At 48.5% G+C, this 13,975-nt stretch overlaps 1 pseudogene; it reads right to left on the bottom strand.

Moving 5' to 3' along the window:
• Positions 1-3,760: 3,760 nt before the first annotated feature.
• Positions 3,761-3,880, bottom strand: LOC136656723 (5S ribosomal RNA; annotated as a pseudogene).
• Positions 3,881-13,975: the final 10,095 nt, after the last annotated feature.

The following is a 13,975-nucleotide window of genomic DNA, read 5'->3' on the forward strand; positions in this document are numbered from 1 at the left end:
CTTCCTTTTTTTCCTAATCATGGCTCCTGTGCCTTTAACCATCCCTGATCAACCCAAATTCAAAGCCTGATGTGGCCTTCTAAGAAGGATGTGACTCTCAAGTGACTCAATGTGGCCTTCTAAGAAGGATGTGACTCTCCAAATGCTAGCACCTCTTGATTTTTTTTTTTTTTTCTTGTTGAAAGTTCAAAATCGAGCCGGGCAACAGACAAAGCAGACTCAGGGGGAAGATCCAAACCATGAGAATGCCCTGCAATTTGAAAACCAAAAAAAAATGAACATTTCCCTTGGGCTGGTCTTCTAATCCTAGTCACGCTCTGTTAGCGGCAGAATCAACACTCGGTGAACTGCTCCCTTACGAGCAATTGTTCTCAGTCTCTGGATATTTGAACCCAAGCTGCACTTTGGTCTCCTCAAAGACAAGGCTCATTCAGTGGCATAGCTAGAGGGGGTGCAATGCACTAAGTTTCGCAGGGATCCTCACTGTGCAGTGCTGATGACCTCTCCCTCTACTTTTCAGGGCCATTCCGGGCAAGGGGAGCAAAACGGAGTGTACGGCTGGGAACGGACGCAGGTAGCACAGGCCACAGCCTAGCCCTCACTCTTGGCCCTTACACGGGCTATTCGGTTTTGCACCAGCTAAATAACTGGCAAAGATCCAAGTAGCTGCATAACGCAGGCTGGGGCCTGACAAGGAGGAAAAGGAAAACACCACCTTACTCAGAGGTGACCTTCAGTCTATCCTTAACCTGCACTGGATACAGCAGAGGCCACTGTGGCCTGCCAGTTCCAGCACAAGTTAGGATTGGGCCTGCCTGTTAGCTTTGCAGTATCATAAAAGGAAGACTACAGATCCCAAGGTCCACCACAACTTGGCTCTGGAGAACTGCAGAGCAGCCCATCAGAGCAATGACAGAGGGGAGAGAAAGATGCTTAGAACTTGGGTGTCAGGATTCTGCGTGTCACTAGTCCAAGGCAGGCTCTGAGAAGTGAGCTGGGTATTGGCAACCTTCAGTCTCGAAAGACTCTGGTATCGCGCTCTGAAAGCTGGTTCTGGAACAGCGTCTAGTGTGGCTGGAAAAGCCAATCTGGGAGTGACAATCCCTTCCACACTGGGAGCAAGTGCAGTCTGTCCCTGGTCTGTCTCCCTGGCTGTGGGCCTTCCTTCTTTGCCTCTTTGCCTCAGACTGTTGGCCAAGTGTCTCTTCAAACTGGGAAAGGCCATGCTGCACAGCCTGCCTCCAAGCGGGCCGCTCAGAGGCCAGGGTTTCCCACCTGTTGAGGTCCACTCCTAGGCCTTCAGATCCCTCTTGCAGATGTCCTTGTATCGCAGCTGTGGTCTACCTGTAGGGCGCTTTCCTTGCACAAGTTCTCCATAGAGGAGATCCTTTGGGATCTGGCCATCATCCATTCTCACGACATGACCGAGTCAACACAGGCGTCTCTGTTTCAGCAGTGCATACATGCTAGGGATTCCAGCACGTTCCAGGACTGTGTTGTTAGGAACTTTGTCCTGCCAGGTGACACACCTGAGAAGTGAGCACATCTCTAGGAAAAGACGTGTGATTCAAAAGATGACTGAACGCAATTAAAAGGTGGTCGAGATTCATATAGGAAGCCAGGAAGTTCTGACTCCATGTGCAGTTGCTAGTTTTTTTTTGTTTTTCTGCTCAGGCCATTAAAACACCAGCTGGTTGGCATCCCTCTCTGTCCACATCTTTAGGAAATGCTGCAAGGTTTTTCTACAGCATGTGTAACGATGCGTAGATCAGGCTGTCAGTTTCTACCGCGGAGCCTTCGGAGTCCAAACCTGTTGGGCTTTCTCTTAGAATAATCGCGGTGCGCGATAGCATCCAGCTAACCCAAGAGCTGCCATCTCTGCTGTCATCACTTCCCTCTACCCTTCGGATTCCAAAATAAACCCAAACTACAAATCCAGCGGAAAGCGATGTGGCTTGAGGTAGGGGGAGTGCGCGTGCAAACAACAGAGGGATTTAATACACTTTTGTACTCGCTCTGTAGCGTCGTCCCCCACCTCAATTCTCATCCCTCTGGCAGCTTTGAAAACCACCCCCACAGCTTGCAGATCGAACAGCAGTCTCGTCGTTACCCTGGGAATCTAGATTTATCTTCAGCTTTGATATGAATTTTCTTCAAAAGGTCAGGTTGCTTCAGATCCCACAGAGTATCTGTTTAAAAAAAAAAAAAAATAAGGATGTTAATGCAAAGCTCCCTCTCCCCCTTCTCTATGCCTCTGCGCATCAAATGTTTAAAGAGACGTACAGAAAGCAAGGGAAGGGGGGAGCGGTACTGGTGCCTGTGGATTACGGATCTCTCTTTAAAACGTTGGTATTTGACTCATCGAGCTAAAAAGTTGCATTCAAATATTTTTAAATCCTATTGGAAATTCAAAGTAGCTTAAGCCCGTTGAAAGTTGCCGCAGTCACGGCACAGACCAGAGATGCTCCAACTTACTTCCCCAATTAGTGAAGTGCTTCCTTTCTCCTAAATGAGTTGGGGGGGGGGGGGAGATTGAACGCAGAGTTTCAAAAACAGCTCATCTACGATGAAGGAGAAGTGAAGGGTGGGAATGCAAGAGCAATGCGCAATGGTGCTGGTTGACACCCTGATCTGCGCCACACTGGTCAGATTTAATTTTTTTGTGGTGCTAAAAATGCCCCATTATAAGGGACAAGTGTGTGAGCTTGAATCAAGCCCCAAAAAGCCTGAATCCAGCAAGGGGTGCCTTATTTCTTGTAATATCAGAGGGAGGTATTGCCCCAGCCTTGACTGTGCAGCACGCCCCCCAGTGAACAGCCAGCAGTACTGCAGCTCCTCTGACTACCTGGGATAGGTGAGCTGGGGAACCGGCGGAGCTCCATGTCCCACATCCTCCCAGCCTATCCATTCATCAGACTCCAGCCTGGTTCTGACCATTAACCTGCCTTTGGATCCTGCCCTGTGGGCTGAACCCTGACCACCTCTTGATCTACTACATACTTGAAGCTGGCCTCTCTGACCTCTGCTCCAGCGTCCAGACACTGGCCTCTCTAGCGTGCAAAGGAGCTGTGCAATCACTGGGTTTGCACAGAGATGCTGGGGAAAACTCCCAGGCTTGCATAATCCCATGCAAGGTTGTGTTCCTGCCCAAAAAAATGAAGATATCTGCTAATTCAGTAGATTGCTGTCATGGCAATTTGCTCATTTTCTGCCAAAGGAAAATAAAATACCCAGGAGAAGAAGGAGCACACATAAAATCTATCAGCTAACCCTAGAAGTGAAGGGAAAAAGATGCTGTTACAACACTGACTGCCATCCAAACAGCTTACAAAAGCCCTGTTGGCCCAATCCATCCCACCTTACTCTGTCCAGGTTTTGGACCCCATGAAGACACACTGGTGAGGCATGTCAAGAGGACAGACTAGGTGCGGGAGATCAGGACCCTATTGGCTCCCATTGGATTCCCAGCCGTTCAAGTAGATGCTGTTTTTAAAAAGCTGACACTTGTCTCCAAAAATGCAATTAGAAAACATGCACACACACACATTCCCAGAGGGATACCCTTTAAGCATTGCCTTTCAGCAGCTTCCTGAAGCTGTAGCCTTCTTCCAGGAAGTATGAACATCTACCTTCCCGAAATGAGCGAAGAAAGGAAACCCAGTCTTGAAATAGCAAAGAGGGTAAGAAACTCATTATATGATGATTCACACAGTGACTGATGCTAAGGTTCGCAACCTTCAGTCTCAAAAACTATGGTATAAGCCTACAGCACCCGGTATTCCCAAGCGGTCTCCCATCCAAGTACTAACCAGGCCTGACCCTGCTTAGCTTCCGAGATCATACAAGATCAGGCATGTGCAGGGTAACAGTTGCTGCTAAATGCTTGGGATAAATAGTGTTGCCAACTGACCCCAAAGCTTACAAGCTTTGCTCCTATGCTTCTAACAGCAGTTTTCTGTGCAGACATCAGTAGGTGAAACTTTTTTACAGTGCAGATATATGCACGATCATTTGCTCGTATCAGCGCATCAAGCTGTTGCTAAAGGCTCAGCAGTAGTGGGGTGGAAAACTCACCCCAGGTGTTCTGGTTTCCTGACCGAATAATAACACTGAGGCCATATTCTTTCTGGGCAAGTGTCCTGCACAGTCCAAAAGGCTCACCTGCCAACATGGTTGGGCCCAATAAAAGCCACTTGAGGTCTCCTCTCCTGCGTATCAATCAAGGACCTTAAAAGCCTGTGGGTTTTTTTCGTTTCTTTTTTTTTCATTGCTGCATCTCTCTGCAGTGGGTTGAAGAGGCCTATGATAAAATACAGTCCAATTGAGGCTTAACCTTGCGTGTAATGCACTGTAACAGCAGTTGGTTAAGTGTGCCAGGATTACCCCAGGCATAAAATTTTCAAAACGAGGCTTTCAAAAAGATAAAGTTTCGTCTTCGAATAAAAGCGGCGACCACATGGCTACGCAAACATGGCTTCTGCCGGCACTCTGTTGTTTCACAGGGAGAAAAAGCTGCTCACTGTGTGATATGTGACTCACACGTGCGGACCTTGTAAAGGGATTATGCAACTTCATGCTGTTTCCAGGTATTGGAAGGTTCCTTCTACGTGGAATGGCCTACAAGAGCTGATGTTCTACTTCAAAAATGGAACATGAAGTATGGAATGGAATGGAATGGAATGAAGTATGAGCAGTGGCATAGCTAGTGGGGGTGCAGCATGGTAAGTATTGCAGGCGCCGTGTGAGTGGACCCTCCCACTCACTGTCAGAGCCATCTTTTCTGCCCTCTATCCAGAGATGAAAAGGGTCTCCTCAGACCTAAGGCAGCGATTTTGCTGGTTTAGCTAGAAGGAGAGGCAGGAAGAAGGTGTAATGGAAGATCAGAAGACCATCAGGTGGATGAGGTGGTGTTGACAGCGATTCCGTGTTCTGTAATCAATCAATGTAGACTCTGATGGACACCTGAGCTTCATTTGACCTTGATGGGACTTTGAATGGACATGGCCTGAAGAGATGGCTCACCTGAGCCTAATTTGGACTTAACAAGGGGCTAACAAGGTAGCTCACATGTTACATGTTGACAACCTTCAGTCTCGAAAGACTATGGTATCGCGCTCTGAATGGTGGTTCTGCAACAGCGTCTAGTGTGGCTGAAAAGGCCAGTTCGGGAGTGACAATCCCTTCCACACTGGGAGCAAGTGCAGTCTGTCCCTGGTCTGTCTCCCTGGCTATGGGCCTTCCTTCTTTGCCTCTTCGCCTCAGACTTTTGGCCAAGTGTCTCTTCCAACTGGGAAAGGCCATGCTGCACAGCCTGCCTCCAAGCGGGCCGCTCAGAGGCCAGGGTTTCCCACCTGTTGAGGTCCACTCCTAAGGCCTTCAGATCCCTCTTGCAGATGTCCTTGTATCACAGCTGTGGTCTACCTGTAGGGCGCTTTCCTTGCACGAGTTCTCCATAGAGGAGATCCTTTGGGATCCGGCCATCATCCATTCTCACGACATGACCGAGCCAACGCAGGCGTCTCTGTTTCAGCAGTGCATACATGCTAGGGATTCCAGCACGTTCCAGGACTGTGTTGTTTGGAACTTTGTCCTGCCAGGTGATGCCGAGAACTACCCACTCTGCCAAAGATCTCCAGCAGCTCATGGATCGTTTTAGCAAGGCCTGCCAAGATTTTGGACTGACGATCAGCCTGAAGAAAACACAGGTCATGGTTCAGGATGTGGACTCACCTCCCTGCATTACAATCTCTGCGCGTGAACCGGAGGTTGCCCATGACTTTGTGTACCTTGGCTCAACGATCTCCGATACTCTTTCTCTCGATACCAAGCTAAACAAACGCATCGGTAAAGCAGCTACCACGTTTTCCAGACTCACAAAGAGAATCTGGTCCCACAAGAAGCTGACGGAACATGCCAAGATCCAGGTCTACAGGGCTTGCGTCCTGAGTACACTTCTGTACTGCAACAAGTCATGGACTCTTCGCTCACAACAGGAGTGGAAACTGAACGCTTTCCACATGCGCTGCCTCCGACGCATTCTCAGTAGCTCACAGCTGAGCTGCATTTTGGATAATGGGACATCCAAGGAGAAAAGGCAGCTTCAGAAGGACCCTGACCCAGAGGTACCCCGACCCCGACCAGAGAACCCCAACCCAGACCTACAGGACATGGATGAACCAGGACCTACAGGAGAATGGGACTGCCAGGACTCTGCTGGAGAGGATGCAGAGGAGGGACTCTGCTGCAGAAGACTGGACTGTGCTTTGGGAGATTGAGCTGGAGTGGACTTGGACTGGAGGCTTTGGACCTTTACCCAGCAAGTTAAGTGGAGTTTTGGGTAGAGAAATCCTCTGGACAAGAGGAAGTGCAGGGAGTGTATGTGTTTATAGCAATAAATTTGGTTAATTGCTATAGATAAGGAGTTCTGTATTCATTCCTTTGGACACCACAGCTGTTGTTTCTAGATATAAGGACCTGTTAATTAGCCAAAAAATGGGCTTTGGGAGAGGGAACATTTTTTGGACGGGACAGCATGGCAAGCCAGGAAATGGGGTTGCATCTCGGGAGTGCACTGCCATGGTCAGGATTCGCTCCCCATCCTCAAAATGTTCCCTGCCTGCCCCACTCCCTGCCCCAGGCCTCTGACTCCTGCACTTAAACCACCCCGACTCCTTTTACACACCATTTACAATGCTGCAGCAGCGCTTAGGACAGACAGACAAAAGAAAATATTTCTTTACTCAGCGTGTGGTTGGTCTGTGGAACTCATTGCCACAGGATGTGGTGACGGCATCTGGCCTAGACGCCTTTAAAAGGTGATTGGACAAATTTCTGGAGGAAACATCCATCGCAGGTTACAAACCATGGTCTGTATGTGCAACCTCTTGATTTTAAAAGTGGGTTTTTCTCAGAATGCCAGATGCAAGGGAGGGCACCAGGATGAGGTCTCTTGTTATCTGGTGTGCTCCCTGGGGCATTTGGTGGGCCGCTGTGAGATACAGGAAGCTGGACTAGATGGGCCTATGGCCTGATCCAGTGGGGCTGTTCTTATGTTCTTAACTACAATTCCCAGGAAGCCTTGCAGGTCTCTGGTGTGCTCCCTGGGGCATTTGGTGGGCCGCTGTGAGATACAGCAAGCTGGACTAGATGGGCCTATGGCCTGATCCAGTGGGGCTGTTCTTATGTTCTTAACTACAATTCCCAGGAGGCCTTGCAGGTCTCTTGTTATCTGATGTGCTCCCTGGGGCATTTGGTGGGCCGCTGTGAGATACAGGAAGCTGGACTAGATGGGCCTATGGCCTGATCCAGTGGGGCTGTTCTTATGTTCTTATATTCTTACCCTGGTAGACCAGGAGTTCTGCAGCCATATTGGTTTGGGCCACTAGATTCTACTTTTTATTCCACCTTTGCCTTTATTGCCCATAGTTTTATTAATTTGTCGGTTGCTTGCCATTTACTTTGTGGCTGGTTTGGTTTTATTACTTGTGTATCTGTGTCTTTGTGCATGTGTGACTAAAGCTCTTCCTGGAGATTTATTTTCCAACCAGATGAAATGTTGAAAACCCCTGGAGACCTTGTAAAATCTCTGCTTTCTGTAGCCACCTGGAGATGGCACAATCCTGCTTCAGTGGTGTCTTCAATGCCACCAGTACCCTCCACAGAGAGGCTGGGAGCCGCCTAGAGCGCCATGGCTTGGGAGTGTTCCAGGAGTTCTTGAGTCAGCCCTGACTGGTTGATTGGCAACCTTCAGTCTCGAAAGACTATGGTATAAGCCTACAGCACCCGGAATTCCCAGGCAGTCTCCCATCCCAGTACTAACCAGTACTAACCAGTACTAACCAGGCCTGACCCTGCTTAGCTTCCGAGATCAGGCGAGATCGGGCATGTGCAGGGTAACAGTTGCAGCCCTGACTAGAAGCCCTTCTTGCATGGAACTAGGCAGCAGAAACCATCTACTGGCCTATGTGTACTCTAAGTAGCAAGTGCAAAGGCCAAATAAGACCTGACTGCTCTGGCTATTATTAGAGGGCGTTTGAAACATCTTAGGGTCATGGCAGTAATGATGGTGTAATTCACACCCACAGCCATGAGAGCACCAAAGGACAAGAGAGCAGTGGTTCTCAATTAGCCACAGGAAATAATGTTCACATCCAACCTTTCTATGCTGGTTGTATTACAGCACTGATTGCGCAGTGTTGATTTTAAGCCCCCCATTATGGCAAGCATCATTGGCCTCATCAGGCTCTCTCCTCTCCTATGATGTGCCTGGCTAAACAAGCAACACATCACCCAACAGCAAACAGGTCTGAAATCTGCGGCATGGCCCGGCTTGCCACTAGGAGCCTGAATTTTCAAATCTATTAAGAAGGGAAGATTGCTGCAGTGGTGTGGCAAGAGGGGGAGCAAAGCACTAAGTTTTGCAGGAGCCTGAATGCACCATGCAAGCAGCCCCTCCCCTATAGAACCATTCCAGGGGAGGGGCTGCTTGTACTGTGCATTCAGGCTCCTGCAAAACTTAGTGCTTTGCACCCCCTCTAGCTATACTACTGGATTGCTGCTCTGACATTTGCTATCACAGTTGTCCCCTAAAGATGGCTTTGAGAAAGCCTCTTCCTTACTGCCTTGGCACATTCTCTAGGGGTCCTACTGGATTGGGGGGAGGGAGGGAACGCTCAAGTCCAGGTTAGTTAGGTTTGGGCACACACTGAGATCATAGTAAACGCAGTATTTGAACCGGAAACATCCTGATTCGTAGCACAGTCTCTTACCCACAATATTATAGTGTCACTTCTCAGGCTAAAGTTGAACATGTGTGGGTAGCATCTGATGAAATCTCAGGAGTGGCGAAGGAAGATTTTATGGAAATAAGAATTCCACCAGGGCTTCAGTAGCCTGCATATTTTATTTGTTTGAATACTGTGTGTTAATTTTTGGCACATATACCCCACTTTTCCAAAGGTGGTTAACATAAAATATTAAAATATGCCACAAAATAGCAGCAGTATCGCTCAACATTTAAAAGGGAGAGAAAACCTGAGAAGCAGTCAAACATGATTTTTTTCAAACACCATAGAGCCAATCTGCCTTAAGAAAGAAAGCTATGAGCCAGATGTGTTATGGGTTCTACACTGGGGTCATCCCCCCCCCCCATCATGACAAGCAGAGTGCAGCCTGCAGTGAGGAGTGGATGAAAGGGAGGTGGCACTGAACTCTTTCCCCTTTGGAATCCATGCACCTAAACCCCATGCAACAAACATACAAATGAAATGCAATTCACATACGCAGTGGTGTAGCTAGAGGGGGTGCAGAGCACTAAGTTTTGCAGGGATTCTCATCGCAACGTGCAAGCGGCCACTCCCCATTTTGAAGAGAAGCAAAAACGGAGAGAAGCCATTCGGGGGAGAAGCAAAATAGGGGCATGCAAGTGACTGTGAAGGGGATGGAGAGGGACCGCTTGCATACCGCAGGGACATGGTTGGCAACCTTCAGTCTCGAAAGACTATGGTAGAAGCCTACAGCACCTGCTATTCCCAGGCGGTCTCCCATCCAAGTACTAACCAGGCCTGACCCTGCTTAGCTTCCAAGATCAGACAAGATCAGGCATGTGCAGGGTAACAGTTGGCTCCCTGCAAAACTTAGTGCTTTGCACCCCCTCTAGCTATGCCACTGTGCATACAAAGAGCGTGATACACATACAATGAGCGTTATAATGAAAACAGTGATGTCTAAGAGTAATATCTGCAATCTAAAAAGCCTAACATCAGTATATATGGTCAGATTTCAGTTCTTTTGCTCTTTGGGCTTCCGTCTGGTGGAACACAAACAACCTAAGGTTCGATCCTGGGAGATGCAGGGCTGGGCAGCCGGCTTGGCACATATTAATGTCAAGAAATATCAAGCTGCAAAGCGAAATGAAAGTATTTTCTTTCTTCCTCATCGCATCTCTTATCAGTAATGAACAATGTTCCCTTTGTCAGCTCTTTAATTACACGTGGAGGCATCTGCTGAATATTACGGAGAGAGGCAAAGAAGGAAGCAATAATGCTCCTTTACAAATGATGATGAATAAAATAGAAGATGAATATTTCACAGATAGTGTATCGGCATAACGGACTGCTTTCCAGCAGCCATTCCTTACTCATGTTCGGTGCTCCGTCACATGTGAAATTAAATCACAGGCTCCGGAGGGCAAACTCTTTTGCATAAGAATCAGCCCGGTGAGGTTGCCAGGCTGCCCTGGTGACTATCTGCGGCTTCCATTGGATTGGCAGTTTTGAGCGGGGTGCTTTTTGAGATGCGATGGAAGAACAAAGTGGTGCCTGCTGGAATTGAAAACATCCTTGCTTTGTACAGGGACAGATGGAGCCTGAACGAGCTGTGACCACCCAGGAAAGAGGACATGGGGTTCTGGAGAATGACTCACCGAAAAACAAGTACAGATGCCAGCTTGGTGATCGGGGCTTTATAGCAAAGGGATTGACAGTATTGGAGTGCCTTTAGATCAAGCAATCATGCAGTCATATCTGGAATACTCTATAACAGGGGTGTCCAAAGTTTTTGGCAGGACGGCCACATCAGCTCTTTGACACTGTGTCAGGGACCGGGGAAAAAAAGAATTAATTTACATTTAAAATTTGAATAAATTTACATAAGTTTACATAAATGAATATATTAAAGATGAACTTATATGAATGAAGGTCTTGCAATAGCTCAAGGCCTATGAAAGGCCATGCACAAAGCAAGGTTGGCCTTTCCTTTGCTGCCACTGCTGCATCACAGACGTGAAACAGCAAGCAGTGGAGGGAGCCCTCATCCCACAGCTCACATGAGAGGTCAAACAGTTGCCCTCATGCTGAGATCAGTTGCATCGGGCCAGAGTGGGTTCCAACAAATCTCTGGAGGGCCAGAGGCTCATTGGAGACTGGGGGCTCCCTGAGGGCCGCATTGAGATGCCTCGAGGGCCACAAGTGGCCCCAGGGCTGGGGTTTGGGCACCCCTGCTCTATACCAAGGGTCTCCAAACCCCGGCCCGAGAGCCAGATGTGGCCTGCGGAGAGCCTGTATCCAGCCTCTGATTCCCTGAGAGCCTCTGGCCCAGTTGTGCTTGTAGAGTGGGGGAATGGGGATCCATTTAAGTGTGTGCTTTATTTCTTGGGCTGTGTTGGTGCTGGGAGAAATCCTGGACGTTTGAGCCCATTCATCTCAGTTCCATATCTAATGTATTTTAATTTAATATTTAATTTTTTTTTTTCCGGCCCTCAACACTGTGCCAGATATTTGATACGGCCCTTTGTCCAAAAAGTTTAGAGACCCCTGCTCTATTCAGTCCTGCAGAGGCGTAACGCACTCCCCTGGCACCAGGAACAGTGACGTCACAGTGTCACATGACATTGTGTCACATGTTGTCACTCCCGGATTCTCCCTGGAGGAGGGGTGCTTGCTGCAGAGGCTCTAAGTTCTCCTATGGAGGCTTGAAGGAGAGTCTCCACAGGAGAAGGAATGGGTGGCGCAACCTCCCCCGGCTGACCAGGGCTCCCCGCAGCACCAGTTGGACCTGTGGCACGAGTTGCCTGCCAACACACCCCTTCCTCCCTGGTTAACCAGGGCTCACCACAGCCCTGTTGTATAGCTTTCCTGAAGCGTTTTGGGGAGGGGTGCCCAAAATACCTGAAAGTCACCATGGTTACCATGGGTTACCATGGTCACCATGGGTTAATACAGCCTTGGGGGTGTGAAGCCACCAGGTCCTCCTCCTTCAGGGAGAACCCAGAGGTGACTGCCTTGGGGCACAAGGAAGTCGCTTCTGGGTTCTCCCTAGAGGGGAGCTTGCTGTAGTGGCTTCACGCCTCCACAGAGCTTCACAGAACCTCCATAGGAGAAGGAAAGGGGGTGTGAAGACACCAGCACCTCCTCTGTAACTAGGGCAGAGCCAGAGGGGCAGTCATGCACCTCCCTTGGTGTAGCACCCAAGGCAGGTACCCCTCAAGCTCCACTGTAGTTACGGCTCTGCAATCCTGGTTGTTCTTTCCCAAATAAATAGGGTCAAGCTGGGAACATATTAAACCAAACAAGGTCTTGCTACTCCTCATTGACCTTGCTGGCTCAGCCATGACCCACGTTTGCCAAAAACAGCATCTACTCTGGTAGATGGTCTGGTCTGGCCTAGAGGGTTGAGCCTCCATTTGCCTGAAGATAACATCCGAAGGTCGCCAGTTCGAGGCCACCGGCACCGTGAATGGCGAGACCTTGAAGCAGCTGACAAGCTGAGCCGAGCTATTCCATCTGCTCTGAGCGTGGGAGGATAGAGGCCAGAATGTGGATGGAATGGAGATGGCCAGAATGGAGGATGGAGGCCAGATCAAGAAAGAAACATCTGGATGTTGTGGTTTCTTGAAAAGATAGAAACCTTCTTTCAAATTGTAAAAATCCCTACGGGGATTTAATTTGCCTGCCTGTGTAAACCGCCTTGAATAAAGTCTAAGGAGAAATCTGAGGACCAAGAAAGGCGGTATAGAAATACCTGTAGTAATAATAATAATAATAATAATAATAATAATAATAATAATAATAATAATAATAATAATAATAATACTTTTAGCACAGGCTGAGAGAAGAGGCCTCAAGAAGTCACAGGGGGAGGGCTCTGTAGGGGGGGCGCACCCTTTGCAGCTCAAAAGGAGCGAGTGGATTTAGAGAGCAAGGAAGGTGGGCTGGTGGGAAGAGGTCCTCTCCAAATGCCATGAGGGATGTGGGGAAGGAAAGAGAGACTGTGAGATTGCTTGTGGCTGGGGCATACATACCAATGATGCATGCACTCTCCAAGACACACATGTTCAGAGACTTTTGACCACTGGCTATGGTAAACCCACCTCCCAAACTGGTACCACAGAAAAATGGAGTCTGAACGTAAGTGAAATGCAGACATAGTTTATTTACAACTTTAAGAGAGATCTCCAGGATTCTACCCTAGTCGGTTAAAGATAGACTCAAGGGAAAGACAAGGAAATGAAAAATCAATGTGGGGCTATCCTCTGGTATCCCTGCCCTCCAGTACCCCCAAAGTCAGACTGCTGATGTCTGTATCGACTTATGGTTTCTTAAAGCAACCAGATGGAGTCCCCTCGCCCATATTAAGTAAACCCCCCCTAACCAACCATTAAGCTGTCCTGATAGCCCATGGGACCTTCTGATGAAGTCCGTAATGACAGGATTTTCCAGGGGAAAAAAAGGGAATGAATAAAAGTATCACACTGACTGGTTTCTGCCAGTCACTGTACATTGAATCTTATAATAGTTCAAAGAGGGTACGTAAAAAGATTAACGGGACCAGCAGGTAGCAAATCATTTTAAATCCCTTTACCTCCTTCTTTGTGTTATTCACTGGTGCCAGATTACCCTGCATTTAAAGCATAAACCATTTCTAACAGGCTTATTTGGGCAGGCCTAATGAGACCTATATAAGTTCTCTCCATCCCTCCCCCCCCCCCCCAGAATTTCTCCCTGTGGACTCTTGCTTCTTGTTAAGACAAAACTGCCCGTGATGAGAAACACAAAACTTCCCCCAAAGCAGAATCCTTGTGGCGAGTTCTCCCCACCACCCAGAAAGACGTAGTCAGACGTATCTTGTTCATTTTCATTTTTCAAATTTTTATACCACCCTTCCTCTGAGGAGATCAGGGTGGTGTAAATAGTTCTTTCCCTCCTTTTGTCCTCACAACAGCCCCCTGAGGTCGGTGAGGCTGAAAGCGACTGGCCCAAGGTCACCTGAAAAACTTCATGGCCGAGAGGGGGATTTGAACCCGGATCTTTCCCTCTAGCTATGCCACTGCATCAAGCACTTTGCAACACACCAGCAGGAAAGCCAGAGCCTTCCCCTGCATGCTGGCAGTCATTGCAAGGCTGGACAAAGTAAGTCTGGTGTAGGGGAGGGGAGGCAGGGGGTGAAACGGGATACAGGAAAAGGTGGGCAGATCATG

The sequence above is a fragment of the Tiliqua scincoides genome, chromosome 6 (assembly GCF_035046505.1).
Source record: "Tiliqua scincoides isolate rTilSci1 chromosome 6, rTilSci1.hap2, whole genome shotgun sequence".
Taxonomy (NCBI): domain Eukaryota; kingdom Metazoa; phylum Chordata; class Lepidosauria; order Squamata; family Scincidae; genus Tiliqua; species Tiliqua scincoides.